A 22,777-nucleotide genomic window follows, 5' to 3' on the forward strand; every position below is an offset into this window, starting at 1 on the left:
ATGTTGTAGCAAGAGATTGTATCTCGCTTACGGCCATACCAGCCTGGGTACGCCCGATCTCGTCTGATCTCGGAAGCTAAGCAGGGTCGGGCCTGGTTAGTACTTGGATGGTAGACCGCCTGGGAATACCAGGTGCTGTAAGCATTTTGTTCACGAGGGTGTGCCCCTGCACTATTTCATCAGCAACACTGCCTTGTAGTAAGCATTTAATGATGAATTGACTAAATGCAGCTTCCTGCCTTTTTAATAGGATCAAATTTCCTTGTGTTTTCAATTAGCATCTGCCTTGTATTTATAAGACAAACAAGAATATTGTTGCTGAATGCAGCTTGTGTGTGCTTTGTGCTCCTTTGCCCTGTTCAAATGATGAAAGGAAATAAAGTTTGTATTTTATCCAACTACCTGTGCTAAAAAGTGATGGGAACAGTGTTTGTAATTTCTTCTACTTTTTCAGTGACACAAAGTTCAAGCTGCTTATCTAATTGTTGAAAATGCAATGTCTGTTTATCACACTCACTTTGACTATATATGTTGTAGCAAGAGATTGTTTCTCGCTTACGGCCATACCAGCCTGGGTACGCCCGATCTCGTCTGATCTCGGAAGCTAAGCAGGGTCGGGCCTGGTTAGTACTTGGATGGGAGACCGCCTGGGAATACCAGGTGCTGTAAGCATTTTGTCCACGAGGGTGTGCTCTTGCACTATTTCATCAGCAACACTGCCTTGTATTAAGCATTTAATGATGAATTGACTAAATGTCTGTTTTATCAGACTCACTTTGACTATATATGTTGTAGCAAGAGATTGTTTCTCGCTTACGGCCATACCAGCCTGGGTACGCCCGATCTCGTCTGATCTCGGAAGCTAAGCAGGGTCGGGCCTGGTTAGTACTTGGATGGGAGACCGCCTGGGAATACCAGGTGCTGTAAGCATTTTGTCCACGAGGGTGTGCCCCTGCACTATTTCATCAGTAACACTGCCTTGTAGTAAGCATTTAATGATGAATTGACTAAATGCAGCTTCCTGCCTTTTTAATAGGATCAAATTTCCTTGTGTTTTCAATTAGCATCTGCCTTGTATTTATAAGACAAACAAGAATATTGTTGCTGAATGCAGCTTGTGTGTGCTTTGTGCTCCTTTGCCCTGTTCAAATGATGAAAGGAAATAAAGTTTGTATTTTATCCAACTACCTGTGCTAAAAAGTGATGGGAACAGTGTTTGTAATTTCTTCTACTTTTTCAGTGACACAAAGTTCAAGCTGCTTATCTAATTGGTGAAAATGCAATGTCTGTTTATCACACTCACTTTGACTATATATGTTGTAGCAAGAGATTGTTTCTCGCTTACGGCCATACCAGCCTGGGTACGCCCGATCTCGTCTGATCTCGGAAGCTAAGCAGGGTCAGGCCTGGTTAGTACTTGGATGGGAGACCGCCTGGGAATACCAGGTGCTGTAAGCCTTTTGTCCACGAGGGTGTGCTCTTGCACTATTTCATCAGCAACACTGCCTTGTATTAAGCATTTAATGATGAATTGACTAAATGTCTGTTTTATCAGACTCACTTTGACTATATATGTTGTAGCAAGAGATTGTATCTCGCTTACGGCCATACCAGCCTGGGTACGCCCGATCTCGTCTGATCTCGGAAGCTAAGCAGGGTCGGGCCTGGTTAGTACTTGGATGGTAGACCGCCTGGGAATACCAGGTGCTGTAAGCATTTTGTTCACGAGGGTGTGCCCCTGCACTATTTCATCAGCAACACTGCCTTGTAGTAAGCATTTAATGATGAATTGACTAAATGCAGCTTCCTGCCTTTTTAATAGGATCAAATTTCCTTGTGTTTTCAATTAGCATCTGCCTTGTATTTATAAGACAAACAAGAATATTGTTGCTGAATGCAGCTTGTGTGTGCTTTGTGCTCCTTTGCCCTGTTCAAATGATGAAAGGAAATAAAGTTTGTATTTTATCCAACTACCTGTGCTAAAAAGTGATGGGAACAGTGTTTGTAATTTCTTCTACTTTTTCAGTGACACAAAGTTCAAGCTGCTTATCTAATTGTTGAAAATGCAATGTCTGTTTATCACACTCACTTTGACTATATATGTTGTAGCAAGAGATTGTTTCTCGCTTACGGCCATACCAGCCTGGGTACGCCCGATCTCGTCTGATCTCGGAAGCTAAGCAGGGTCGGGCCTGGTTAGTACTTGGATGGGAGACCGCCTGGGAATACCAGGTGCTGTAAGCATTTTGTCCACGAGGGTGTGCTCTTGCACTATTTCATCAGCAACACTGCCTTGTATTAAGCATTTAATGATGAATTGACTAAATGTCTGTTTTATCAGACTCACTTTGACTATATATGTTGTAGCAAGAGATTGTTTCTCGCTTACGGCCATACCAGCCTGGGTACGCCCGATCTCGTCTGATCTCGGAAGCTAAGCAGGGTCGGGCCTGGTTAGTACTTGGATGGGAGACCGCCTGGGAATACCAGGTGCTGTAAGCATTTTGTCCACGAGGGTGTGCCCCTGCACTATTTCATCAGTAACACTGCCTTGTAGTAAGCATTTAATGATGAATTGACTAAATGCAGCTTCCTGCCTTTTTAATAGGATCAAATTTCCTTGTGTTTTCAATTAGCATCTGCCTTGTATTTATAAGACAAACAAGAATATTGTTGCTGAATGCAGCTTGTGTGTGCTTTGTGCTCCTTTGCCCTGTTCAAATGATGAAAGGAAATAAAGTTTGTATTTTATCCAACTACCTGTGCTAAAAAGTGATGGGAACAGTGTTTGTAATTTCTTCTACTTTTTCAGTGACACAAAGTTCAAGCTGCTTATCTAATTGGTGAAAATGCAATGTCTGTTTATCACACTCACTTTGACTATATATGTTGTAGCAAGAGATTGTTTCTCGCTTACGGCCATACCAGCCTGGGTACGCCCGATCTCGTCTGATCTCGGAAGCTAAGCAGGGTCAGGCCTGGTTAGTACTTGGATGGGAGACCGCCTGGGAATACCAGGTGCTGTAAGCCTTTTGTCCACGAGGGTGTGCTCTTGCACTATTTCATCAGCAACACTGCCTTGTATTAAGCATTTAATGATGAATTGACTAAATGTCTGTTTTATCAGACTCACTTTGACTATATATGTTGTAGCAAGAGATTGTATCTCGCTTACGGCCATACCAGCCTGGGTACGCCCGATCTCGTCTGATCTCGGAAGCTAAGCAGGGTCGGGCCTGGTTAGTACTTGGATGGTAGACCGCCTGGGAATACCAGGTGCTGTAAGCATTTTGTTCACGAGGGTGTGCCCCTGCACTATTTCATCAGCAACACTGCCTTGTAGTAAGCATTTAATGATGAATTGACTAAATGCAGCTTCCTGCCTTTTTAATAGGATCAAATTTCCTTGTGTTTTCAATTAGCATCTGCCTTGTATTTATAAGACAAACAAGAATATTGTTGCTGAATGCAGCTTGTGTGTGCTTTGTGCTCCTTTGCCCTGTTCAAATGATGAAAGGAAATAAAGTTTGTATTTTATCCAACTACCTGTGCTAAAAAGTGATGGGAACAGTGTTTGTAATTTCTTCTACTTTTTCAGTGACACAAAGTTCAAGCTGCTTATCTAATTGTTGAAAATGCAATGTCTGTTTATCACACTCACTTTGACTATATATGTTGTAGCAAGAGATTGTTTCTCTCTTACGGCCATACCATCCTGGGTACGCCCGATCTCATCTGATCTCGGAAGCTAAGCAGGGTCGGGCCTGGTTAGTACTTGGATGGGAGACCGCCTGGGAATACCAGGTGCTGTAAGCATTTTGTCCACGAGGGTGTGCTCTTGCACTATTTCATCAGCAACACTGCCTTGTATTAAGCATTTAATGATGAATTGACTAAATGTCTGTTTTATCAGACTCACTTTGACTATATATGTTGTAGCAAGAGATTGTATCTCGCTTACGGCCATACCAGCCTGGGTACGCCCGATCTCGTCTGATCTCGGAAGCTAAGCAGGGTCGGGCCTGGTTAGTACTTGGATGGGAGACCGCCTGGGAATACCAGGTGCTGTAAGCATTTTGTCCACGAGGGTGTGCTCTTGCACTATTTCATCAGCAACACTGCCTTGTATTAAGCATTTAATGATGAATTGACTAAATGTCTGTTTTATCAGACTCACTTTGACTATATATGTTGTAGCAAGAGATTGTTTCTCGCTTACGGCCATACCAGCCTGGGTACGCCCGATCTCGTCTGATCTCGGAAGCTAAGCAGGGTCGGGCCTGGTTAGTACTTGGATGGGAGACCGCCTGGGAATACCAGGTGCTGTAAGCATTTTGTCCACGAGGGTGTGCTCTTGCACTATTTCATCAGCAACACTGCCTTGTATTAAGCATTTAATGATGAATTGACTAAATGTCTGTTTTATCAGACTCACTTTGACTATATATGTTGTAGCAAGAGATTGTATCTCGCTTACGGCCATACCAGCCTGGGTATGCCCGATCTCGTCTGATCTCGGAAGCTAAGCAGGGTCGGGCCTGGTTAGTACTTGGATGGGAGACCGCCTGGGAATACCAGGTGCTGTAAGCATTTTGTCCACGAGGGTGTGCTCTTGCACTATTTCATCAGCAACACTGCCTTGTATTAAGCATTTAATGATGAATTGACTAAATGTCTGTTTTATCAGACTCACTTTGACTATATATGTTGTAGCAAGAGATTGTTTCTCGCTTACGGCCATACCAGCCTGGGTACGCCCGATCTCGTCTGATCTCGGAAGCTAAGCAGGGTCGGGCCTGGTTAGTACTTGGATGGTAGACCGCCTGGGAATACCAGGTGCTGTAAGCATTTTGTTCACGAGGGTGTGCCCCTGCACTATTTCATCAGCAACACTGCCTTGTAGTAAGCATTTAATGATGAATTGACTAAATGCAGCTTCCTGCCTTTTTAATAGGATCAAATTTCCTTGTGTTTTCAATTAGCATCTGCCTTGTATTTATAAGACAAACAAGAATATTGTTGCTGAATGCAGCTTGTGTGTGCTTTGTGCTCCTTTGCCCTGTTCAAATGATGAAAGGAAATAAAGTTTGTATTTTATCCAACTACCTGTGCTAAAAAGTGATGGGAACAGTGTTTGTAATTTCTTCTACTTTTTCAGTGACACAAAGTTCAAGCTGCTTATCTAATTGTTGAAAATGCAATGTCTGTTTATCACACTCACTTTGACTATATATGTTGTAGCAAGAGATTGTTTCTCTCTTACGGCCATACCAGCCTGGGTACGCCCGATCTCATCTGATCTCGGAAGCTAAGCAGGGTCGGGCCTGGTTAGTACTTGGATGGGAGACCGCCTGGGAATACCAGGTGCTGTAAGCATTTTGTCCACGAGGGTGTGCTCTTGCACTATTTCATCAGCAACACTGCCTTGTATTAAGCATTTAATGATGAATTGACTAAATGTCTGTTTTATCAGACTCACTTTGACTATATATGTTGTAGCAAGAGATTGTATCTCGCTTACGGCCATACCAGCCTGGGTACGCCCGATCTCGTCTGATCTCGGAAGCTAAGCAGGGTCGGGCCTGGTTAGTACTTGGATGGGAGACCGCCTGGGAATACCAGGTGCTGTAAGCATTTTGTCCACGAGGGTGTGCTCTTGCACTATTTCATCAGCAACACTGCCTTGTATTAAGCATTTAATGATGAATTGACTAAATGTCTGTTTTATCAGACTCACTTTGACTATATATGTTGTAGCAAGAGATTGTTTCTCGCTTATGGCCATACCAGCCTGGGTACGCCCGATCTCGTCTGATCTCGGAAGCTAAGCAGGGTCGGGCCTGGTTAGTACTTGGATGGGAGACCGCCTGGGAATACCAGGTGCTGTAAGCATTTTGTCCACGAGGGTGTGCCCCTGCACTATTTCATCAGCAACACTGCCTTGTAGTAAGCATTTAATGATGAATTGACTAAATGCAGCTTCCTGCCTTTTTAATAGGATCAAATTTCCTTGTGTTTTCAATTAGCATCTGCCTTGTATTTATAAGACAAACAAGAATATTGTTGCTGAATGCAGCTTGTGTGTGCTTTGTGCTCCTTTGCCCTGTTCAAATGATGAAAGGAAATAAAGTTTGTATTTTATCCAACTACCTGTGCTAAAAAGTGATGGGAACAGTGTTTGTAATTTCTTCTACTTTTTCAGTGACACAAAGTTCAAGCTGCTTATCTAATTGGTGAAAATGCAATGTCTGTTTATCACACTCACTTTGACTATATATGTTGTAGCAAGAGATTGTTTCTCGCTTACGGCCATACCAGCCTGGGTACGCCCGATCTCGTCTGATCTCGGAAGCTAAGCAGGGTCGGGCCTGGTTAGTACTTGGATGGGAGACCGCCTGGGAATACCAGGTGCTGTAAGCATTTTGTCCACGAGGGTGTGCTCTTGCACTATTTCATCAGCAACACTGCCTTGTATTAAGCATTTAATGATGAATTGACTAAATGTCTGTTTTATCAGACTCACTTTGACTATATATGTTGTAGCAAGAGATTGTTTATCGCTTACGGCCATACCAGCCTGGGTACGCCCGATCTCGTCTGATCTCGGAAGCTAAGCAGGGTCGGGCCTGGTTAGTACTTGGATGGGAGACCGCATGGGAATACCAGGTGCTGTAAGCATTTTGTCCACGAGGGTGTGCTCTTGCACTATTTCATCAGCAACACTGCCTTGTATTAAGCATTTAATGATGAATTGACTAAATGTCTGTTTTATCAGACTCACTTTGACTATATATGTTGTAGCAAGAGATTGTTTCTCGCTTACGGCCATACCAGCCTGGGTACGCCCGATCTCGTCTGATCTCGGAAGCTAAGCAGGGTCGGGCCTGGTTAGTACTTGGATGGGAGACCGCCTGGGAATACCAGGTGCTGTAAGCATTTTGTCCACGAGGGTGTGCCCCTGCACTATTTCATCAGCAACACTGCCTTGTAGTAAGCATTTAATGATGAATTGACTAAATGCAGCCTCCTGCCTTTTTAATAGGATCAAATTTCCTTGTGTTTTCAATTAGCATCTGCCTTGTATTTATAAGACAAACAAGAATATTGTTGCTGAATGCAGCTTGTGTGTGCTTTGTGCTCCTTTGCCCTGTTCAAATGATGAAAGGAAATAAAGTTTGTATTTTATCCAACTACCTGTGCTAAAAAGTGATGGGAACAGTGTTTGTAATTTCTTCTACTTTTTCAGTGACACAAAGTTCAAGCTGCTTATCTAATTGGTGAAAATGCAATGTCTGTTTATCACACTCACTTTGACTATATATGTTGTAGCAAGAGATTGTTTCTCGCTTACGGCCATACCAGCCTGGGTACGCCCGATCTCGTCTGATCTCGGAAGCTAAGCAGGGTCGGGCCTGGTTAGTACTTGGATGGGAGACCCCCTGGGAATACCAGGTGCTGTAAGCATTTTGTCCACGAGGGTGTGCTCTTGCACTATTTCATCAGCAACACTGCCTTGTATTAAGCATTTAATGATGAATTGACTAAATGTCTGTTTTATCAGACTCACTTTGACTATATATATTGTAGCAAGAGATTGTTTCTCGCTTACGGCCATACCAGCCTGGGTACGCCCGATCTCGTCTGATCTCGGAAGCTAAGCAGGGTCGGGCCTGGTTAGTACTTGGATGGGAGACCGCCTGGGAATACCAGGTGCTGTAAGCATTTTGTCCACGAGGGTGTGCCCCTGCACTATTTCATCAGCAACACTGCCTTGTAGTAAGCATTTAATGATGAATTGACTAAATGTCTGTTTTATCAGACTCACTTTGACTATATATGTTGTAGCAAGAGATTGTTTCTCGCTTACGGCCATACCAGCCTGGGTACGCCCGATCTCGTCTGATCTCGGAAGCTAAGCAGGGTCGGGCCTGGTTAGTACTTGGATGGGAGACCGCCTGGGAATACCAGGTGCTGTAAGCATTTTGTCCACGAGGGTGTGCCCCTGCACTATTTCATCAGCAACACTGCCTTGTAGTAAGCATTTAATGATGAATTGACTAAATGCAGCTTCCTGCCTTTTTAATAGGATCAAATTTCCTTGTGTTTTCAATTAGCATCTGCCTTGTATTTATAAGACAAACAAGAATATTGTTGCTGAATGCAGCTTGTGTGTGCTTTGTGCTCCTTTGCCCTGTTCAAATGATGAAAGGAAATAAAGTTTGTATTTTATCCAACTACCTGTGCTAAAAAGTGATGGGAACAGTGTTTGTAATTTCTTCTACTTTTTCAGTGACACAAAGTTCAAGCTGCTTATCTAATTGGTGAAAATGCAATGTCTGTTTATCACACTCACTTTGACTATATATGTTGTAGCAAGAGATTGTTTCTCGCTTACGGCCATACCAGCCTGGGTACGCCCGATCTCGTCTGATCTCGGAAGCTAAGCAGGGTCTGCCCTGGTTAGTACTTGGATGGGAGACCGCCTGGGAATACCAGGTGCTGTAAGCATTTTGTCCACGATGGTGTGCTCTTGCACTATTTCATCAGCAACACTGCCTTGTATTAAGCATTTAATGATGAATTGACTAAATGTCTGTTTTATCAGACTCACTTTGACTATATATGTTGTAGCAAGAGATTGTTTCTCGCTTACGGCCATACCAGCCTGGGTACGCCCGATCTCGTCTGATCTCGGAAGCTAAGCAGGGTCGGGCCTGGTTAGTACTTGGATGGGAGACCGCCTGGGAATACCAGGTGCTGTAAGCATTTTGTCCACGAGGGTGTGCTCTTGCACTATTTCATCAGCAACACTGCCTTGTATTAAGCATGTAATGATGAATTGACTAAATGTCTGTTTTATCAGACTCACTTTGACTATATATGTTGTAGCAAGAGATTCTTTCTCGCTTACGGCCATACCAGCCTGGGTACGCCCGATCTCGTCTGATCTCGGAAGCTAAGCAGGGTCGGGCCTGGTTAGTACTTGGATGGGAGACCGCCTGGGAATACCAGGTGCTGTAAGCATTTTGTCCACGAGGGTGTGCTCTTGCACTATTTCATCAGCAACACTGCCTTGTATTAAGCATTTAATGATGAATTGACTAAATGTCTGTTTTATCAGACTCACTTTGACTATATATGTTGTAGCAAGAGATTGTTTCTCGCTTACGGCCATACCAGCCTGGGTACGCCCGATCTCGTCTGATCTCGGAAGCTAAGCAGGGTCGGGCCTGGTTAGTACTTGGATGGGAGACCGCCTGGGAATACCAGGTGCTGTAAGCATTTTGTCCACGAGGGTGTGCCCCTGCACTATTTCATCAGCAACACTGCCTTGTAGTAAGCATTTAATGATGAATTGACTAAATGCAGCTTCCTGCCTTTTTAATAGGATCAAATTTCCTTGTGTTTTCAATTAGCATCTGCCTTGTATTTATAAGACAAACAAGAATATTGTTGCTGAATGCAGCTTGTGTGTGCTTTGTGCTCCTTTGCCCTGTTCAAATGATGAAAGGAAATAAAGTTTGTATTTTATCCAACTACCTGTGCTAAAAAGTGATGGGAACAGTGTTTGTAATTTCTTCTACTTTTTCAGTGACACAAAGTTCAAGCTGCTTATCTAATTGGTGAAAATGCAATGTCTGTTTATCACACTCACTTTGACTATATATGTTGTAGCAAGAGATTGTTTCTCGCTTACGGCCATACCAGCCTGGGTACGCCCGATCTCGTCTGATCTCGGAAGCTAAGCAGGGTCTGCCCTGGTTAGTACTTGGATGGGAGACCGCCTGGGAATACCAGGTGCTGTAAGCATTTTGTCCACGATGGTGTGCTCTTGCACTATTTCATCAGCAACACTGCCTTGTATTAAGCATTTAATGATGAATTGACTAAATGTCTGTTTTATCAGACTCACTTTGACTATATATGTTGTAGCAAGAGATTGTTTCTCGCTTACGGCCATACCAGCCTGGGTACGCCCGATCTCGTCTGATCTCGGAAGCTAAGCAGGGTCGGGCCTGGTTAGTACTTGGATGGGAGACCGCCTGGGAATACCAGGTGCTGTAAGCATTTTGTCCACGAGGGTGTGCTCTTGCACTATTTCATCAGCAACACTGCCTTGTATTAAGCATGTAATGATGAATTGACTAAATGTCTGTTTTATCAGACTCACTTTGACTATATATGTTGTAGCAAGAGATTCTTTCTCGCTTACGGCCATACCAGCCTGGGTACGCCCGATCTCGTCTGATCTCGGAAGCTAAGCAGGGTCGGGCCTGGTTAGTACTTGGATGGGAGACCGCCTGGGAATACCAGGTGCTGTAAGCATTTTGTCCACGAGGGTGTGCTCTTGCACTATTTCATCAGCAACACTGCCTTGTATTAAGCATTTAATGATGAATTGACTAAATGTCTGTTTTATCAGACTCACTTTGACTATATATGTTGTAGCAAGAGATTGTTTCTCGCTTACGGCCATACCAGCCTGGGTACGCCCGATCTCGTCTGATCTCGGAAGCTAAGCAGGGTCGGGCCTGGTTAGTACTTGGATGGGAGACCGCCTGGGAATACCAGGTGCTGTAAGCATTTTGTCCACGAGGGTGTGCCCCTGCACTATTTCATCAGCAACACTGCCTTGTAGTAAGCATTTAATGATGAATTGACTAAATGCAGCTTCCTGCCTTTTTAATAGGATCAAATTTCCTTGTGTTTTCAATTAGCATCTGCCTTGTATTTATAAGACAAACAAGAATATTGTTGCTGAATGCAGCTTGTGTGTGCTTTGTGCTCCTTTGCCCTGTTCAAATGATGAAAGGAAATAAAGTTTGTATTTTATCCAACTACCTGTGCTAAAAAGTGATGGGAACAGTGTTTGTAATTTCTTCTACTTTTTCAGTGACACAAAGTTCAAGCTGCTTATCTAATTGGAGAAAATGCAATGTCAGTTTATCACACTCACTTTGACTATATATGTTGTAGCAAGAGATTGTTTCTCGCTTACGGCCATACCAGCCTGGGTACGCCCGATCTCGTCTGATCTCGGAAGCTAAGCAGGGTCGGGCCTGGTTAGTACTTGGATGGGAGACCGCCTGGGAATACCAGGTGCTGTAAGCATTTTGTCCACGAGGGTGTGCCCCTGCACTATTTCATCAGCAACACTGCCTTGTAGTAAGCATTTAATGATGAATTGACTAAATGCAGCTTCCTGCCTTTTTAATAGGATCAAATTTCCTTGTGTTTTCAATTAGCATCTGCCTTGTATTTATAAGACAAACAAGAATATTGTTGCTGAATGCAGCTTGTGTGTGCTTTGTGCTCCTTTGCCCTGTTCAAATGATGAAAGGAAATAAAGTTTGTATTTTATCCAACTACCTGTGCTAAAAAGTGATGGGAACAGTGTTTGTAATTTCTTCTACTTTTTCAGTGACACAAAGTTCAAGCTGCTTATCTAATTGGTGAAAATGCAATGTCTGTTTATCACACTCACTTTGACTATATATGTTGTAGCAAGAGATTGTTTCTCGCTTACGGCCATACCAGCCTGGGTACGCCCGATCTCGTCTGATCTCGGAAGCTAAGCAGGGTCGGGCCTGGTTAGTACTTGGATGGGAGACCGCCTGGGAATACCAGGTGCTGTAAGCATTTTGTCCACGAGGGTGTGCCCCTGCACTATTTCATCAGCAACACTGCCTTGTAGTAAGCATTTAATGATGAATTGACTAAATGCAGCCTCCTGCCTTTTTAATAGGATCAAATTTCCTTGTGTTTTCAATTAGCATCTGCCTTGTATTTATAAGACAAACAAGAATATTGTTGCTGAATGCAGCTTGTGTGTGCTTTGTGCTCCTTTGCCCTGTTCAAATGATGAAAGGAAATAAAGTTTGTATTTTATCCAACTACCTGTGCTAAAAAGTGATGGGAACAGTGTTTGTAATTTCTTCTACTTTTTCAGTGACACAAAGTTCAAGCTGCTTATCTAATTGGTGAAAATGCAATGTCTGTTTATCACACTCACTTTGACTATATATGTTGTAGCAAGAGATTGTTTCTCGCTTACGGCCATACCAGCCTGGGTACGCCCGATCTCGTCTGATCTCGGAAGCTAAGCAGGGTCGGGCCTGGTTAGTACTTGGATGGGAGACCCCCTGGGAATACCAGGTGCTGTAAGCATTTTGTCCACGAGGGTGTGCTCTTGCACTATTTCATCAGCAACACTGCCTTGTATTAAGCATTTAATGATGAATTGACTAAATGTCTGTTTTATCAGACTCACTTTGACTATATATATTGTAGCAAGAGATTGTTTCTCGCTTACGGCCATACCAGCCTGGGTACGCCCGATCTCGTCTGATCTCGGAAGCTAAGCAGGGTCGGGCCTGGTTAGTACTTGGATGGGAGACCGCCTGGGAATACCAGGTGCTGTAAGCATTTTGTCCACGAGGGTGTGCCCCTGCACTATTTCATCAGCAACACTGCCTTGTAGTAAGCATTTAATGATGAATTGACTAAATGTCTGTTTTATCAGACTCACTTTGACTATATATGTTGTAGCAAGAGATTGTTTCTCGCTTACGGCCATACCAGCCTGGGTACGCCCGATCTCGTCTGATCTCGGAAGCTAAGCAGGGTCGGGCCTGGTTAGTACTTGGATGGGAGACCGCCTGGGAATACCAGGTGCTGTAAGCATTTTGTCCACGAGGGTGTGCCCCTGCACTATTTCATCAGCAACACTGCCTTGTAGTAAGCATTTAATGATGAATTGACTAAATGCAGCTTCCTGCCTTTTTAATAGGATCAAATTTCCTTGTGTTTTCAATTAGCATCTGCCTTGTATTTATAAGACAAACAAGAATATTGTTGCTGAATGCAGCTTGTGTGTGCTTTGTGCTCCTTTGCCCTGTTCAAATGATGAAAGGAAATAAAGTTTGTATTTTATCCAACTACCTGTGCTAAAAAGTGATGGGAACAGTGTTTGTAATTTCTTCTACTTTTTCAGTGACACAAAGTTCAAGCTGCTTATCTAATTGGTGAAAATGCAATGTCTGTTTATCACACTCACTTTGACTATATATGTTGTAGCAAGAGATTGTTTCTCGCTTACGGCCATACCAGCCTGGGTACGCCCGATCTCGTCTGATCTCGGAAGCTAAGCAGGGTCTGCCCTGGTTAGTACTTGGATGGGAGACCGCCTGGGAATACCAGGTGCTGTAAGCATTTTGTCCACGATGGTGTGCTCTTGCACTATTTCATCAGCAACACTGCCTTGTATTAAGCATTTAATGATGAATTGACTAAATGTCTGTTTTATCAGACTCACTTTGACTATATATGTTGTAGCAAGAGATTGTTTCTCGCTTACGGCCATACCAGCCTGGGTACGCCCGATCTCGTCTGATCTCGGAAGCTAAGCAGGGTCGGGCCTGGTTAGTACTTGGATGGGAGACCGCCTGGGAATACCAGGTGCTGTAAGCATTTTGTCCACGAGGGTGTGCTCTTGCACTATTTCATCAGCAACACTGCCTTGTATTAAGCATGTAATGATGAATTGACTAAATGTCTGTTTTATCAGACTCACTTTGACTATATATGTTGTAGCAAGAGATTCTTTCTCGCTTACGGCCATACCAGCCTGGGTACGCCCGATCTCGTCTGATCTCGGAAGCTAAGCAGGGTCGGGCCTGGTTAGTACTTGGATGGGAGACCGCCTGGGAATACCAGGTGCTGTAAGCATTTTGTCCACGAGGGTGTGCTCTTGCACTATTTCATCAGCAACACTGCCTTGTATTAAGCATTTAATGATGAATTGACTAAATGTCTGTTTTATCAGACTCACTTTGACTATATATGTTGTAGCAAGAGATTGTTTCTCGCTTACGGCCATACCAGCCTGGGTACGCCCGATCTCGTCTGATCTCGGAAGCTAAGCAGGGTCGGGCCTGGTTAGTACTTGGATGGGAGACCGCCTGGGAATACCAGGTGCTGTAAGCATTTTGTCCACGAGGGTGTGCCCCTGCACTATTTCATCAGCAACACTGCCTTGTAGTAAGCATTTAATGATGAATTGACTAAATGCAGCTTCCTGCCTTTTTAATAGGATCAAATTTCCTTGTGTTTTCAATTAGCATCTGCCTTGTATTTATAAGACAAACAAGAATATTGTTGCTGAATGCAGCTTGTGTGTGCTTTGTGCTCCTTTGCCCTGTTCAAATGATGAAAGGAAATAAAGTTTGTATTTTATCCAACTACCTGTGCTAAAAAGTGATGGGAACAGTGTTTGTAATTTCTTCTACTTTTTCAGTGACACAAAGTTCAAGCTGCTTATCTAATTGGAGAAAATGCAATGTCAGTTTATCACACTCACTTTGACTATATATGTTGTAGCAAGAGATTGTTTCTCGCTTACGGCCATACCAGCCTGGGTACGCCCGATCTCGTCTGATCTCGGAAGCTAAGCAGGGTCGGGCCTGGTTAGTACTTGGATGGGAGACCGCCTGGGAATACCAGGTGCTGTAAGCATTTTGTCCACGAGGGTGTGCCCCTGCACTATTTCATCAGCAACACTGCCTTGTAGTAAGCATTTAATGATGAATTGACTAAATGCAGCTTCCTGCCTTTTTAATAGGATCAAATTTCCTTGTGTTTTCAATTAGCATCTGCCTTGTATTTATAAGACAAACAAGAATATTGTTGCTGAATGCAGCTTGTGTGTGCTTTGTGCTCCTTTGCCCTGTTCAAATGATGAAAGGAAATAAAGTTTGTATTTTATCCAACTACCTGTGCTAAAAAGTGATGGGAACAGTGTTTGTAATTTCTTCTACTTTTTCAGTGACACAAAGTTCAAGCTGCTTATCTAATTGGTGAAAATGCAATGTCTGTTTATCACACTCACTTTGACTATATATGTTGTAGCAAGAGATTGTTTCTCGCTTACGGCCATACCAGCCTGGGTACGCCCGATCTCGTCTGATCTCGGAAGCTAAGCAGGGTCGGGCCTGGTTAGTACTTGGATGGGAGACCGCCTGGGAATACCAGGTGCTGTAAGCATTTTGTCCACGAGGGTGTACCCCTGCACTATTTCATCAGCAACACTGCCTTGTAGTAAGCATTTAATGATGAATTGACTAAATGCAGCCTCCTGCCTTTTTAATAGGATCAAATTTCCTTGTGTTTTCAATTAGCATCTGCCTTGTATTTATAAGACAAACAAGAATATTGTTGCTGAATGCAGCTTGTGTGTGCTTTGTGCTCCTTTGCCCTGTTCAAATGATGAAAGGAAATAAAGTTTGTATTTTATCCAACTACCTGTGCTAAAAAGTGATGGGAACAGTGTTTGTAATTTCTTCTACTTTTTCAGTGACACAAAGTTCAAGCTGCTTATCTAATTGGTGAAAATGCAATGTCTGTTTATCACACTCACTTTGACTATATATGTTGTAGCAAGAGATTGTTTCTTGCTTACGGCCATACCAGCCTGGGTACGCCCGATCTCGTCTGATCTCGGAAGCTAAGCAGGGTCGGGCCTGGTTAGTACTTGGATGGGAGACCCCCTGGGAATACCAGGTGCTGTAAGCATTTTGTCCACGAGGGTGTGCTCTTGCACTATTTCATCAGCAACACTGCCTTGTATTAAGCATTTAATGATGAATTGACTAAATGTCTGTTTTATCAGACTCACTTTGACTATATATATTGTAGCAAGAGATTGTTTCTCGCTTACGGCCATACCAGCCTGGGTACGCCCGATCTCGTCTGATCTCGGAAGCTAAGCAGGGTCGGGCCTGGTTAGTACTTGGATGGGAGACCGCCTGGGAATACCAGGTGCTGTAAGCATTTTGTCCACGAGGGTGTGCCCCTGCACTATTTCATCAGCAACACTGCCTTGTAGTAAGCATTTAATGATGAATTGACTAAATGTCTGTTTTATCAGACTCACTTTGACTATATATGTTGTAGCAAGAGATTGTTTCTCGCTTACGGCCATACCAGCCTGGGTACGCCCGATCTCGTCTGATCTCGGAAGCTAAGCAGGGTCGGGCCTGGTTAGTACTTGGATGGGAGACCGCCTGGGAATACCAGGTGCTGTAAGCATTTTGTCCACGAGGGTGTGCCCCTGCACTATTTCATCAGCAACACTGCCTTGTAGTAAGCATTTAATGATGAATTGACTAAATGCAGCTTCCTGCCTTTTTAATAGGATCAAATTTCCTTGTGTTTTCAATTAGCATCTGCCTTGTATTTATAAGACAAACAAGAATATTGTTGCTGAATGCAGCTTGTGTGTGCTTTGTGCTCCTTTGCCCTGTTCAAATGATGAAAGGAAATAAAGTTTGTATTTTATCCAACTACCTGTGCTAAAAAGTGATGGGAACAGTGTTTGTAATTTCTTCTACTTTTTCAGTGACACAAAGTTCAAGCTGCTTATCTAATTGGTGAAAATGCAATGTCTGTTTATCACACTCACTTTGACTATATATGTTGTAGCAAGAGATTGTTTCTCGCTTACGGCCATACCAGCCTGGGTACGCCCGATCTCGTCTGATCTCGGAAGCTAAGCAGGGTCTGCCCTGGTTAGTACTTGGATGGGAGACCGCCTGGGAATACCAGGTGCTGTAAGCATTTTGTCCACGATGGTGTGCTCTTGCACTATTTCATCAGCAACACTGCCTTGTATTAAGCATTTAATGATGAATTGACTAAATGTCTGTTTTATCAGACTCACTTTGACTATATATGTTGTAGCAAGAGATTGTTTCTCGCTTACGGCCATACCAGCCTGGGTACGCCCGATCTCGTCTGATCTCGGAAGCTAAGCAGGGTCGGGCCTGGTTAGTACTTGGATGGGAGACCGCCTGGGAATACCAGGTGCTGTAAGCATTTTGTCCACGAGGGTGTGCTCTTGCACTATTTCATCAGCAACACTGCCTTGTATTAAGCATGTAATGATGAATTGACTAAATGTCTGTTTTATCAGACTCACTTTGACTATATATGTTGTAGCAAGAGATTCTTTCTCGCTTACGGCCATACCAGCCTGGGTACGCCCGATCTCGTCTGATCTCGGAAGCTAAGCAGGGTCGGGCCTGGTTAGTACTTGGATGGGAGACCGCCTGGGAATACCAGGTGCTGTAAGCATTTTGTCCACGAGGGTGTGCTCTTGCACTATTTCATCAGCAACACTGCCTTGTATTAAGCATTTAATGATGAATTGACTAAATGTCTGTTTTATCAGACTCACTTTGACTATATATGTTGTAGCAAGAGATTGTTTCTCGCTTACGGCCATACCAGCCTGGGTACGCCCGATCTCGTCTGATCTCGGAAGCTAAGCAGGGTCGGGCCTGGTTAGTACTTGGATGGGAGACCGCCTGGGAATACCAGGTGCTGTAAGCATTTTGTCCACGAGGGTGTGCCCCTGCACTATTTCATCAGCAACACTGCCTTGTAGTAAGCATTTAATGATGAATTGACTAAATGCAGCTTCCTGCCTTTTTAATAGGATCAAATTTCCTTGTGTTTTCAATTAGCATCTGCCTTGTATTTATAAGACAAACAAGAATATTGTTGCTGAATGCAGCTTGTGTGTGCTTTGTGCTCCTTTGCCCTGTTCAAATGATGAAAGGAAATAAAGTTTGTATTTTATCCAACTACCTGTGCTAAAAAGTGATGGGAACAGTGTTTGTAATTTCTTCTACTTTTTCAGTGACACAAAGTTCAAGCTGCTTATCTAATTGGAGAAAATGCAATGTCAGTTTATCACACTCACTTTGACTATATATGTTGTAGCAAGAGATTGTTTCTCGCTTACGGCCATACCAGCCTGGGTACGCCCGATCTCGTCTGATCTCGGAAGCTAAGCAGGGTCGGGCCTGGTTAGTACTTGGATGGGAGACCGCCTGGGAATACCAGGTGCTGTAAGCATTTTGTCCACGAGGGTGTGCCCCTGCACTATTTCATCAGCAACACTGCCTTGTAGTAAGCATTTAATGATGAATTGACTAAATGCAGCTTCCTGCCTTTTTAATAGGATCAAATTTCCTTGTGTTTTCAATTAGCATCTGCCTTGTATTTATAAGACAAACAAGAATATTGTTGCTGAATGCAGCTTGTGTGTGCTTTGTGCTCCTTTGCCCTGTTCAAATGATGAAAGGAAATAAAGTTTGTATTTTATCCAACTACCTGTGCTAAAAAGTGATGGGAACAGTGTTTGTAATTTCTTCTACTTTTTCAGTGACACAAAGTTCAAGCTGCTTATCTAATTGGTGAAAATGCAATGTCTGTTTATCACACTCACTTTGACTATATATGTTGTAGCAAGAGATTGTTTCTCGCTTACGGCCATACCAGCCTGGGTACGCCCGATCTCGTCTGATCTCGGAAGCTAAGCAGGGTCGGGCCTGGTTAGTACTTGGATGGGAGACCGCCTGGGAATACCAGGTGCTGTAAGCATTTTGTCCACGAGGGTGTACCCCTGCACTATTTCATCAGCAACACTGCCTTGTAGTAAGCATTTAATGATGAATTGACTAAATGCAGCCTCCTGCCTTTTTAATAGGATCAAATTTCCTTGTGTTTTCAATTAGCATCTGCCTTGTATTTATAAGACAAACAAGAATATTGTTGCTGAATGCAGCTTGTGTGTGCTTTGTGCTCCTTTGCCCTGTTCAAATGATGAAAGGAAATAAAGTTTGTATTTTATCCAACTACCTGTGCTAAAAAGTGATGGGAACAGTGTTTGTAATTTCTTCTACTTTTTCAGTGACACAAAGTTCAAGCTGCTTATCTAATTGGTGAAAATGCAATGTCTGTTTATCACACTCACTTTGACTATATATGTTGTAGCAAGAGATTGTTTCTTGCTTACGGCCATACCAGCCTGGGTACGCCCGATCTCGTCTGATCTCGGAAGCTAAGCAGGGTCGGGCCTGGTTAGTACTTGGATGGGAGACCCCCTGGGAATACCAGGTGCTGTAAGCATTTTGTCCACGAGGGTGTGCTCTTGCACTATTTCATCAGCAACACTGCCTTGTATTAAGCATTTAATGATGAATTGACTAAATGTCTGTTTTATCAGACTCACTTTGACTATATATATTGTAGCAAGAGATTGTTTCTCGCTTACGGCCATACCAGCCTGGGTACGCCCGATCTCGTCTGATCTCGGAAGCTAAGCAGGGTCGGGCCTGGTTAGTACTTGGATGGGAGACCGCCTGGGAATACCAGGTGCTGTAAGCATTTTGTCCACGAGGGTGTGCCCCTGCACTATTTCATCAGCAACACTGCCTTGTAGTAAGCATTTAATGATGAATTGACTAAATGTCTGTTTTATCAGACTCACTTTGACTATATATGTTGTAGCAAGAGATTGTTTCTCGCTTACGGCCATACCAGCCTGGGTACGCCCGATCTCGTCTGATCTCGGAAGCTAAGCAGGGTCGGGCCTGGTTAGTACTTGGATGGGAGACCGCCTGGGAATACCAGGTGCTGTAAGCATTTTGTCCACGAGGGTGTGCCCCTGCACTATTTCATCAGCAACACTGCCTTGTAGTAAGCATTTAATGATGAATTGACTAAATGCAGCTTCCTGCCTTTTTAATAGGATCAAATTTCCTTGTGTTTTCAATTAGCATCTGCCTTGTATTTATAAGACAAACAAGAATATTGTTGCTGAATGCAGCTTGTGTGTGCTTTGTGCTCCTTTGCCCTGTTCAAATGATGAAAGGAAATAAAGTTTGTATTTTATCCAACTACCTGTGCTAAAAAGTGATGGGAACAGTGTTTGTAATTTCTTCTACTTTTTCAGTGACACAAAGTTCAAGCTGCTTATCTAATTGGTGAAAATGCAATGTCTGTTTATCACACTCACTTTGACTATATATGTTGTAGCAAGAGATTGTTTCTCGCTTACGGCCATACCAGCCTGGGTACGCCCGATCTCGTCTGATCTCGGAAGCTAAGCAGGGTCTGCCCTGGTTAGTACTTGGATGGGAGACCGCCTGGGAATACCAGGTGCTGTAAGCATTTTGTCCACGATGGTGTGCTCTTGCACTATTTCATCAGCAACACTGCCTTGTATTAAGCATTTAATGATGAATTGACTAAATGTCTGTTTTATCAGACTCACTTTGACTATATATGTTGTAGCAAGAGATTGTTTCTCGCTTACGGCCATACCAGCCTGGGTACGCCCGATCTCGTCTGATCTCGGAAGCTAAGCAGGGTCGGGCCTGGTTAGTACTTGGATGGGAGACCGCCTGGGAATACCAGGTGCTGTAAGCATTTTGTCCACGAGGGTGTGCTCTTGCACTATTTCATCAGCAACACTGCCTTGTATTAAGCATGTAATGATGAATTGACTAAATGTCTGTTTTATCAGACTCACTTTGACTATATATGTTGTAGCAAGAGATTCTTTCTCGCTTACGGCCATACCAGCCTGGGTACGCCCGATCTCGTCTGATCTCGGAAGCTAAGCAGGGTCGGGCCTGGTTAGTACTTGGATGGGAGACCGCCTGGGAATACCAGGTGCTGTAAGCATTTTGTCCACGAGGGTGTGCTCTTGCACTATTTCATCAGCAACACTGCCTTGTATTAAGCATTTAATGATGAATTGACTAAATGTCTGTTTTATCAGACTCACTTTGACTATATATGTTGTAGCAAGAGATTGTTTCTCGCTTACGGCCATACCAGCCTGGGTACGCCCGATCTCGTCTGATCTCGGAAGCTAAGCAGGGTCGGGCCTGGTTAGTACTTGGATGGGAGACCGCCTGGGAATACCAGGTGCTGTAAGCATTTTGTCCACGAGGGTGTGCCCCTGCACTATTTCATCAGCAACACTGCCTTGTAGTAAGCATTTAATGATGAATTGACTAAATGCAGCTTCCTGCCTTTTTAATAGGATCAAATTTCCTTGTGTTTTCAATTAGCATCTGCCTTGTATTTATAAGACAAACAAGAATATTGTTGCTGAATGCAGCTTGTGTGTGCTTTGTGCTCCTTTGCCCTGTTCAAATGATGAAAGGAAATAAAGTTTGTATTTTATCCAACTACCTGTGCTAAAAAGTGATGGGAACAGTGTTTGTAATTTCTTCTACTTTTTCAGTGACACAAAGTTCAAGCTGCTTATCTAATTGGAGAAAATGCAATGTCAGTTTATCACACTCACTTTGACTATATATGTTGTAGCAAGAGATTGTTTCTCGCTTACGGCCATACCAGCCTGGGTACGCCCGATCTCGTCTGATCTCGGAAGCTAAGCAGGGTCGGGCCTGGTTAGTACTTGGATGGGAGACCGCCTGGGAATACCAGGTGCTGTAAGCATTTTGTCCACGAGGGTGTGCCCCTGCACTATTTCATCAGCAACACTGCCTTGTAGTAAGCATTTAATGATGAATTGACTAAATGCAGCTTCCTGCCTTTTTAATAGGATCAAATTTCCTTGTGTTTTCAATTAGCATCTGCCTTGTATTTATAAGACAAACAAGAATATTGTTGCTGAATGCAGCTTGTGTGTGCTTTGTGCTCCTTTGCCCTGTTCAAATGATGAAAGGAAATAAAGTTTGTATTTTATCCAACTACCTGTGCTAAAAAGTGATGGGAACAGTGTTTGTAATTTCTTCTACTTTTTCAGTGACACAAAGTTCAAGCTGCTTATCTAATTGGTGAAAATGCAATGTCTGTTTATCACACTCACTTTGACTATATATGTTGTAGCAAGAGATTGTTTCTCGCTTATGGCCATACCAGCCTGGGTACGCCCGATCTCGTCTGATCTCGGAAGCTAAGCAGGGTCGGGCCTGGTTAGTACTTGGATGGGAGACCGCATGGGAATACCAGGTGCTGTAAGCATTTTGTCCACGAGGGTGTGCTCTTGCACTATTTCATCAGCAACACTGCCTTGTATTAAGCATTTAATGATGAATTGACTAAATGTCTGTTTTATCAGACTCACTTTGACTATATATGTTGTAGCAAGAGATTTTTTCTCGCTTACGGCCATACCAGCCTGGGTACGCCCGATCTCGTCTGATCTCGGAAGCTAAGCAGGGTCGGGCCTGGTTAGTACTTGGATGGGAGACCGCCTGGGAATACCAGGTGCTGTAAGCATTTTGTCCACGAGGGTGTGCCCCTGCACTATTTCATCAGCAACACTGCCTTGTAGTAAGCATTTAATGATGAATTGACTAAATGCAGCTTCCTGCCTTTTTAATAGGATCAAATTTCCTTGTGTTTTCAATTAGCATCTGCCTTGTATTTATAAGACAAACAAGAATATTGTTGCTGAATGCAGCTTGTGTGTGCTTTGTGCTCCTTTGCCCTGTTCAAATGATGAAAGGAAATAAAGTTTGTATTTTATCCAACTACCTGTGCTAAAAAGTGATGGGAACAGTGTTTGTAATTTCTTCTACTTTTTCAGTGACACAAAGTTCAAGCTGCTTATCTAATTGGAGAAAATGCAATGTCAGTTTATCACACTCACTTTGACTATATATGTTGTAGCAAGAGATTGTTTCTCGCTTACGGCCATACCAGCCTGGGTACGCCCGATCTCGTCTGATCTCGGAAGCTAAGCAGGGTCGGGCCTGGTTAGTACTTGGATGGGAGACCGCCTGGGAATACCAGGTGCTGTAAGCATTTTGTCCACGAGGGTGTGCTCTTGCACTATTTCATCAGCAACACTGCCTTGTATTAAGCATTTAATGATGAATTGACTAAATGTCTGTTTTATCAGACTCACTTTGACTATATATGTTGTAGCAAGAGATTGTTTCTCGCTTAC

The 22,777-nt window shown here is 43.4% G+C and overlaps 63 non-coding genes across 63 annotated transcripts in view; all 63 read left to right on the forward strand.

The window, feature by feature from the left end:
- Positions 1-25: 25 nt before the first annotated feature.
- Positions 26-144, forward strand: LOC145884115 (5S ribosomal RNA). The gene has a single exon (XR_014395694.1). It is a non-coding gene; the product is annotated as a 5S ribosomal RNA (ribosomal RNA).
- Positions 145-553: 409 nt separating this feature from the next.
- Positions 554-672, forward strand: LOC145851422 (5S ribosomal RNA). The gene has a single exon (XR_014373273.1). It is a non-coding gene; the product is annotated as a 5S ribosomal RNA (ribosomal RNA).
- A 139-nt stretch (positions 673-811) lies between these two features.
- LOC145851433 (5S ribosomal RNA) lies at positions 812-930 on the forward strand. Its single transcript, XR_014373284.1, has one exon. It is a non-coding gene; the product is annotated as a 5S ribosomal RNA (ribosomal RNA).
- Positions 931-1,339: 409 nt separating this feature from the next.
- LOC145884382 (5S ribosomal RNA) lies at positions 1,340-1,458 on the forward strand. Its single transcript, XR_014395960.1, has one exon. It is a non-coding gene; the product is annotated as a 5S ribosomal RNA (ribosomal RNA).
- A 139-nt stretch (positions 1,459-1,597) lies between these two features.
- Positions 1,598-1,716, forward strand: LOC145884116 (5S ribosomal RNA). Its single transcript, XR_014395695.1, has one exon. It is a non-coding gene; the product is annotated as a 5S ribosomal RNA (ribosomal RNA).
- Positions 1,717-2,125: 409 nt separating this feature from the next.
- On the forward strand, positions 2,126-2,244 carry LOC145851444 (5S ribosomal RNA). The gene has a single exon (XR_014373295.1). It is a non-coding gene; the product is annotated as a 5S ribosomal RNA (ribosomal RNA).
- A 139-nt stretch (positions 2,245-2,383) lies between these two features.
- LOC145851455 (5S ribosomal RNA) lies at positions 2,384-2,502 on the forward strand. Its single transcript, XR_014373306.1, has one exon. It is a non-coding gene; the product is annotated as a 5S ribosomal RNA (ribosomal RNA).
- Positions 2,503-2,911: 409 nt separating this feature from the next.
- On the forward strand, positions 2,912-3,030 carry LOC145884383 (5S ribosomal RNA). The gene has a single exon (XR_014395961.1). It is a non-coding gene; the product is annotated as a 5S ribosomal RNA (ribosomal RNA).
- A 139-nt stretch (positions 3,031-3,169) lies between these two features.
- LOC145884117 (5S ribosomal RNA) lies at positions 3,170-3,288 on the forward strand. Its single transcript, XR_014395696.1, has one exon. It is a non-coding gene; the product is annotated as a 5S ribosomal RNA (ribosomal RNA).
- A 409-nt stretch (positions 3,289-3,697) lies between these two features.
- LOC145855322 (5S ribosomal RNA) lies at positions 3,698-3,816 on the forward strand. The gene has a single exon (XR_014376209.1). It is a non-coding gene; the product is annotated as a 5S ribosomal RNA (ribosomal RNA).
- Positions 3,817-3,955: 139 nt separating this feature from the next.
- LOC145851466 (5S ribosomal RNA) lies at positions 3,956-4,074 on the forward strand. The gene has a single exon (XR_014373317.1). It is a non-coding gene; the product is annotated as a 5S ribosomal RNA (ribosomal RNA).
- A 139-nt stretch (positions 4,075-4,213) lies between these two features.
- On the forward strand, positions 4,214-4,332 carry LOC145851477 (5S ribosomal RNA). Its single transcript, XR_014373328.1, has one exon. It is a non-coding gene; the product is annotated as a 5S ribosomal RNA (ribosomal RNA).
- Positions 4,333-4,471: 139 nt separating this feature from the next.
- Positions 4,472-4,590, forward strand: LOC145882625 (5S ribosomal RNA). Its single transcript, XR_014394193.1, has one exon. It is a non-coding gene; the product is annotated as a 5S ribosomal RNA (ribosomal RNA).
- Positions 4,591-4,729: 139 nt separating this feature from the next.
- On the forward strand, positions 4,730-4,848 carry LOC145884118 (5S ribosomal RNA). Its single transcript, XR_014395697.1, has one exon. It is a non-coding gene; the product is annotated as a 5S ribosomal RNA (ribosomal RNA).
- Positions 4,849-5,257: 409 nt separating this feature from the next.
- Positions 5,258-5,376, forward strand: LOC145881938 (5S ribosomal RNA). Its single transcript, XR_014393506.1, has one exon. It is a non-coding gene; the product is annotated as a 5S ribosomal RNA (ribosomal RNA).
- Positions 5,377-5,515: 139 nt separating this feature from the next.
- Positions 5,516-5,634, forward strand: LOC145851487 (5S ribosomal RNA). The gene has a single exon (XR_014373338.1). It is a non-coding gene; the product is annotated as a 5S ribosomal RNA (ribosomal RNA).
- A 139-nt stretch (positions 5,635-5,773) lies between these two features.
- LOC145881965 (5S ribosomal RNA) lies at positions 5,774-5,892 on the forward strand. Its single transcript, XR_014393533.1, has one exon. It is a non-coding gene; the product is annotated as a 5S ribosomal RNA (ribosomal RNA).
- Positions 5,893-6,301: 409 nt separating this feature from the next.
- Positions 6,302-6,420, forward strand: LOC145851498 (5S ribosomal RNA). Its single transcript, XR_014373349.1, has one exon. It is a non-coding gene; the product is annotated as a 5S ribosomal RNA (ribosomal RNA).
- A 139-nt stretch (positions 6,421-6,559) lies between these two features.
- LOC145881591 (5S ribosomal RNA) lies at positions 6,560-6,678 on the forward strand. The gene has a single exon (XR_014393164.1). It is a non-coding gene; the product is annotated as a 5S ribosomal RNA (ribosomal RNA).
- A 139-nt stretch (positions 6,679-6,817) lies between these two features.
- On the forward strand, positions 6,818-6,936 carry LOC145851510 (5S ribosomal RNA). Its single transcript, XR_014373361.1, has one exon. It is a non-coding gene; the product is annotated as a 5S ribosomal RNA (ribosomal RNA).
- A 409-nt stretch (positions 6,937-7,345) lies between these two features.
- On the forward strand, positions 7,346-7,464 carry LOC145857525 (5S ribosomal RNA). Its single transcript, XR_014378424.1, has one exon. It is a non-coding gene; the product is annotated as a 5S ribosomal RNA (ribosomal RNA).
- Positions 7,465-7,603: 139 nt separating this feature from the next.
- LOC145851521 (5S ribosomal RNA) lies at positions 7,604-7,722 on the forward strand. Its single transcript, XR_014373372.1, has one exon. It is a non-coding gene; the product is annotated as a 5S ribosomal RNA (ribosomal RNA).
- A 139-nt stretch (positions 7,723-7,861) lies between these two features.
- LOC145851532 (5S ribosomal RNA) lies at positions 7,862-7,980 on the forward strand. Its single transcript, XR_014373383.1, has one exon. It is a non-coding gene; the product is annotated as a 5S ribosomal RNA (ribosomal RNA).
- A 409-nt stretch (positions 7,981-8,389) lies between these two features.
- Positions 8,390-8,508, forward strand: LOC145851910 (5S ribosomal RNA). The gene has a single exon (XR_014373762.1). It is a non-coding gene; the product is annotated as a 5S ribosomal RNA (ribosomal RNA).
- Positions 8,509-8,647: 139 nt separating this feature from the next.
- Positions 8,648-8,766, forward strand: LOC145851543 (5S ribosomal RNA). The gene has a single exon (XR_014373394.1). It is a non-coding gene; the product is annotated as a 5S ribosomal RNA (ribosomal RNA).
- A 139-nt stretch (positions 8,767-8,905) lies between these two features.
- LOC145851553 (5S ribosomal RNA) lies at positions 8,906-9,024 on the forward strand. The gene has a single exon (XR_014373405.1). It is a non-coding gene; the product is annotated as a 5S ribosomal RNA (ribosomal RNA).
- Positions 9,025-9,163: 139 nt separating this feature from the next.
- LOC145851565 (5S ribosomal RNA) lies at positions 9,164-9,282 on the forward strand. Its single transcript, XR_014373417.1, has one exon. It is a non-coding gene; the product is annotated as a 5S ribosomal RNA (ribosomal RNA).
- Positions 9,283-9,691: 409 nt separating this feature from the next.
- LOC145851911 (5S ribosomal RNA) lies at positions 9,692-9,810 on the forward strand. Its single transcript, XR_014373763.1, has one exon. It is a non-coding gene; the product is annotated as a 5S ribosomal RNA (ribosomal RNA).
- A 139-nt stretch (positions 9,811-9,949) lies between these two features.
- On the forward strand, positions 9,950-10,068 carry LOC145851576 (5S ribosomal RNA). Its single transcript, XR_014373428.1, has one exon. It is a non-coding gene; the product is annotated as a 5S ribosomal RNA (ribosomal RNA).
- A 139-nt stretch (positions 10,069-10,207) lies between these two features.
- LOC145851587 (5S ribosomal RNA) lies at positions 10,208-10,326 on the forward strand. The gene has a single exon (XR_014373439.1). It is a non-coding gene; the product is annotated as a 5S ribosomal RNA (ribosomal RNA).
- A 139-nt stretch (positions 10,327-10,465) lies between these two features.
- LOC145851598 (5S ribosomal RNA) lies at positions 10,466-10,584 on the forward strand. The gene has a single exon (XR_014373450.1). It is a non-coding gene; the product is annotated as a 5S ribosomal RNA (ribosomal RNA).
- Positions 10,585-10,993: 409 nt separating this feature from the next.
- LOC145851609 (5S ribosomal RNA) lies at positions 10,994-11,112 on the forward strand. Its single transcript, XR_014373461.1, has one exon. It is a non-coding gene; the product is annotated as a 5S ribosomal RNA (ribosomal RNA).
- A 409-nt stretch (positions 11,113-11,521) lies between these two features.
- Positions 11,522-11,640, forward strand: LOC145851621 (5S ribosomal RNA). Its single transcript, XR_014373473.1, has one exon. It is a non-coding gene; the product is annotated as a 5S ribosomal RNA (ribosomal RNA).
- Positions 11,641-12,049: 409 nt separating this feature from the next.
- LOC145857526 (5S ribosomal RNA) lies at positions 12,050-12,168 on the forward strand. Its single transcript, XR_014378425.1, has one exon. It is a non-coding gene; the product is annotated as a 5S ribosomal RNA (ribosomal RNA).
- Positions 12,169-12,307: 139 nt separating this feature from the next.
- On the forward strand, positions 12,308-12,426 carry LOC145851632 (5S ribosomal RNA). Its single transcript, XR_014373484.1, has one exon. It is a non-coding gene; the product is annotated as a 5S ribosomal RNA (ribosomal RNA).
- A 139-nt stretch (positions 12,427-12,565) lies between these two features.
- LOC145851643 (5S ribosomal RNA) lies at positions 12,566-12,684 on the forward strand. Its single transcript, XR_014373495.1, has one exon. It is a non-coding gene; the product is annotated as a 5S ribosomal RNA (ribosomal RNA).
- A 409-nt stretch (positions 12,685-13,093) lies between these two features.
- LOC145851912 (5S ribosomal RNA) lies at positions 13,094-13,212 on the forward strand. The gene has a single exon (XR_014373764.1). It is a non-coding gene; the product is annotated as a 5S ribosomal RNA (ribosomal RNA).
- A 139-nt stretch (positions 13,213-13,351) lies between these two features.
- LOC145851654 (5S ribosomal RNA) lies at positions 13,352-13,470 on the forward strand. The gene has a single exon (XR_014373506.1). It is a non-coding gene; the product is annotated as a 5S ribosomal RNA (ribosomal RNA).
- A 139-nt stretch (positions 13,471-13,609) lies between these two features.
- On the forward strand, positions 13,610-13,728 carry LOC145851665 (5S ribosomal RNA). The gene has a single exon (XR_014373517.1). It is a non-coding gene; the product is annotated as a 5S ribosomal RNA (ribosomal RNA).
- Positions 13,729-13,867: 139 nt separating this feature from the next.
- LOC145851676 (5S ribosomal RNA) lies at positions 13,868-13,986 on the forward strand. The gene has a single exon (XR_014373528.1). It is a non-coding gene; the product is annotated as a 5S ribosomal RNA (ribosomal RNA).
- Positions 13,987-14,395: 409 nt separating this feature from the next.
- On the forward strand, positions 14,396-14,514 carry LOC145851687 (5S ribosomal RNA). Its single transcript, XR_014373539.1, has one exon. It is a non-coding gene; the product is annotated as a 5S ribosomal RNA (ribosomal RNA).
- Positions 14,515-14,923: 409 nt separating this feature from the next.
- LOC145851698 (5S ribosomal RNA) lies at positions 14,924-15,042 on the forward strand. Its single transcript, XR_014373550.1, has one exon. It is a non-coding gene; the product is annotated as a 5S ribosomal RNA (ribosomal RNA).
- Positions 15,043-15,451: 409 nt separating this feature from the next.
- On the forward strand, positions 15,452-15,570 carry LOC145857527 (5S ribosomal RNA). The gene has a single exon (XR_014378426.1). It is a non-coding gene; the product is annotated as a 5S ribosomal RNA (ribosomal RNA).
- A 139-nt stretch (positions 15,571-15,709) lies between these two features.
- On the forward strand, positions 15,710-15,828 carry LOC145851708 (5S ribosomal RNA). Its single transcript, XR_014373560.1, has one exon. It is a non-coding gene; the product is annotated as a 5S ribosomal RNA (ribosomal RNA).
- Positions 15,829-15,967: 139 nt separating this feature from the next.
- On the forward strand, positions 15,968-16,086 carry LOC145851719 (5S ribosomal RNA). Its single transcript, XR_014373571.1, has one exon. It is a non-coding gene; the product is annotated as a 5S ribosomal RNA (ribosomal RNA).
- A 409-nt stretch (positions 16,087-16,495) lies between these two features.
- Positions 16,496-16,614, forward strand: LOC145851913 (5S ribosomal RNA). The gene has a single exon (XR_014373765.1). It is a non-coding gene; the product is annotated as a 5S ribosomal RNA (ribosomal RNA).
- A 139-nt stretch (positions 16,615-16,753) lies between these two features.
- Positions 16,754-16,872, forward strand: LOC145851731 (5S ribosomal RNA). Its single transcript, XR_014373583.1, has one exon. It is a non-coding gene; the product is annotated as a 5S ribosomal RNA (ribosomal RNA).
- Positions 16,873-17,011: 139 nt separating this feature from the next.
- Positions 17,012-17,130, forward strand: LOC145851742 (5S ribosomal RNA). Its single transcript, XR_014373594.1, has one exon. It is a non-coding gene; the product is annotated as a 5S ribosomal RNA (ribosomal RNA).
- A 139-nt stretch (positions 17,131-17,269) lies between these two features.
- On the forward strand, positions 17,270-17,388 carry LOC145851753 (5S ribosomal RNA). Its single transcript, XR_014373605.1, has one exon. It is a non-coding gene; the product is annotated as a 5S ribosomal RNA (ribosomal RNA).
- A 409-nt stretch (positions 17,389-17,797) lies between these two features.
- Positions 17,798-17,916, forward strand: LOC145851764 (5S ribosomal RNA). The gene has a single exon (XR_014373616.1). It is a non-coding gene; the product is annotated as a 5S ribosomal RNA (ribosomal RNA).
- A 409-nt stretch (positions 17,917-18,325) lies between these two features.
- Positions 18,326-18,444, forward strand: LOC145851775 (5S ribosomal RNA). The gene has a single exon (XR_014373627.1). It is a non-coding gene; the product is annotated as a 5S ribosomal RNA (ribosomal RNA).
- A 409-nt stretch (positions 18,445-18,853) lies between these two features.
- LOC145857528 (5S ribosomal RNA) lies at positions 18,854-18,972 on the forward strand. The gene has a single exon (XR_014378427.1). It is a non-coding gene; the product is annotated as a 5S ribosomal RNA (ribosomal RNA).
- Positions 18,973-19,111: 139 nt separating this feature from the next.
- On the forward strand, positions 19,112-19,230 carry LOC145851786 (5S ribosomal RNA). Its single transcript, XR_014373638.1, has one exon. It is a non-coding gene; the product is annotated as a 5S ribosomal RNA (ribosomal RNA).
- Positions 19,231-19,369: 139 nt separating this feature from the next.
- Positions 19,370-19,488, forward strand: LOC145851797 (5S ribosomal RNA). Its single transcript, XR_014373649.1, has one exon. It is a non-coding gene; the product is annotated as a 5S ribosomal RNA (ribosomal RNA).
- A 409-nt stretch (positions 19,489-19,897) lies between these two features.
- Positions 19,898-20,016, forward strand: LOC145851914 (5S ribosomal RNA). Its single transcript, XR_014373766.1, has one exon. It is a non-coding gene; the product is annotated as a 5S ribosomal RNA (ribosomal RNA).
- Positions 20,017-20,155: 139 nt separating this feature from the next.
- Positions 20,156-20,274, forward strand: LOC145851808 (5S ribosomal RNA). Its single transcript, XR_014373660.1, has one exon. It is a non-coding gene; the product is annotated as a 5S ribosomal RNA (ribosomal RNA).
- A 139-nt stretch (positions 20,275-20,413) lies between these two features.
- LOC145851819 (5S ribosomal RNA) lies at positions 20,414-20,532 on the forward strand. Its single transcript, XR_014373671.1, has one exon. It is a non-coding gene; the product is annotated as a 5S ribosomal RNA (ribosomal RNA).
- A 139-nt stretch (positions 20,533-20,671) lies between these two features.
- Positions 20,672-20,790, forward strand: LOC145851829 (5S ribosomal RNA). The gene has a single exon (XR_014373682.1). It is a non-coding gene; the product is annotated as a 5S ribosomal RNA (ribosomal RNA).
- A 409-nt stretch (positions 20,791-21,199) lies between these two features.
- On the forward strand, positions 21,200-21,318 carry LOC145851840 (5S ribosomal RNA). Its single transcript, XR_014373693.1, has one exon. It is a non-coding gene; the product is annotated as a 5S ribosomal RNA (ribosomal RNA).
- Positions 21,319-21,727: 409 nt separating this feature from the next.
- Positions 21,728-21,846, forward strand: LOC145882697 (5S ribosomal RNA). Its single transcript, XR_014394265.1, has one exon. It is a non-coding gene; the product is annotated as a 5S ribosomal RNA (ribosomal RNA).
- Positions 21,847-21,985: 139 nt separating this feature from the next.
- Positions 21,986-22,104, forward strand: LOC145851851 (5S ribosomal RNA). Its single transcript, XR_014373704.1, has one exon. It is a non-coding gene; the product is annotated as a 5S ribosomal RNA (ribosomal RNA).
- A 409-nt stretch (positions 22,105-22,513) lies between these two features.
- LOC145851862 (5S ribosomal RNA) lies at positions 22,514-22,632 on the forward strand. The gene has a single exon (XR_014373715.1). It is a non-coding gene; the product is annotated as a 5S ribosomal RNA (ribosomal RNA).
- A 139-nt stretch (positions 22,633-22,771) lies between these two features.
- LOC145881592 (5S ribosomal RNA) overlaps positions 22,772-22,777 on the forward strand; it is a 119-nt gene continuing 113 nt past the window's right edge. The window contains exon 1 of the ribosomal RNA XR_014393165.1: positions 22,772-22,777. This exon is cut by the window's right edge and continues 113 nt beyond it. This is a non-coding gene — a ribosomal RNA (5S ribosomal RNA).

This window comes from Salmo salar, chromosome 08 (genome assembly GCF_965601325.2).
Source record: "Salmo salar chromosome 08, fSalSal1, whole genome shotgun sequence".
Taxonomy (NCBI): Eukaryota; Metazoa; Chordata; class Actinopteri; order Salmoniformes; family Salmonidae; genus Salmo; species Salmo salar.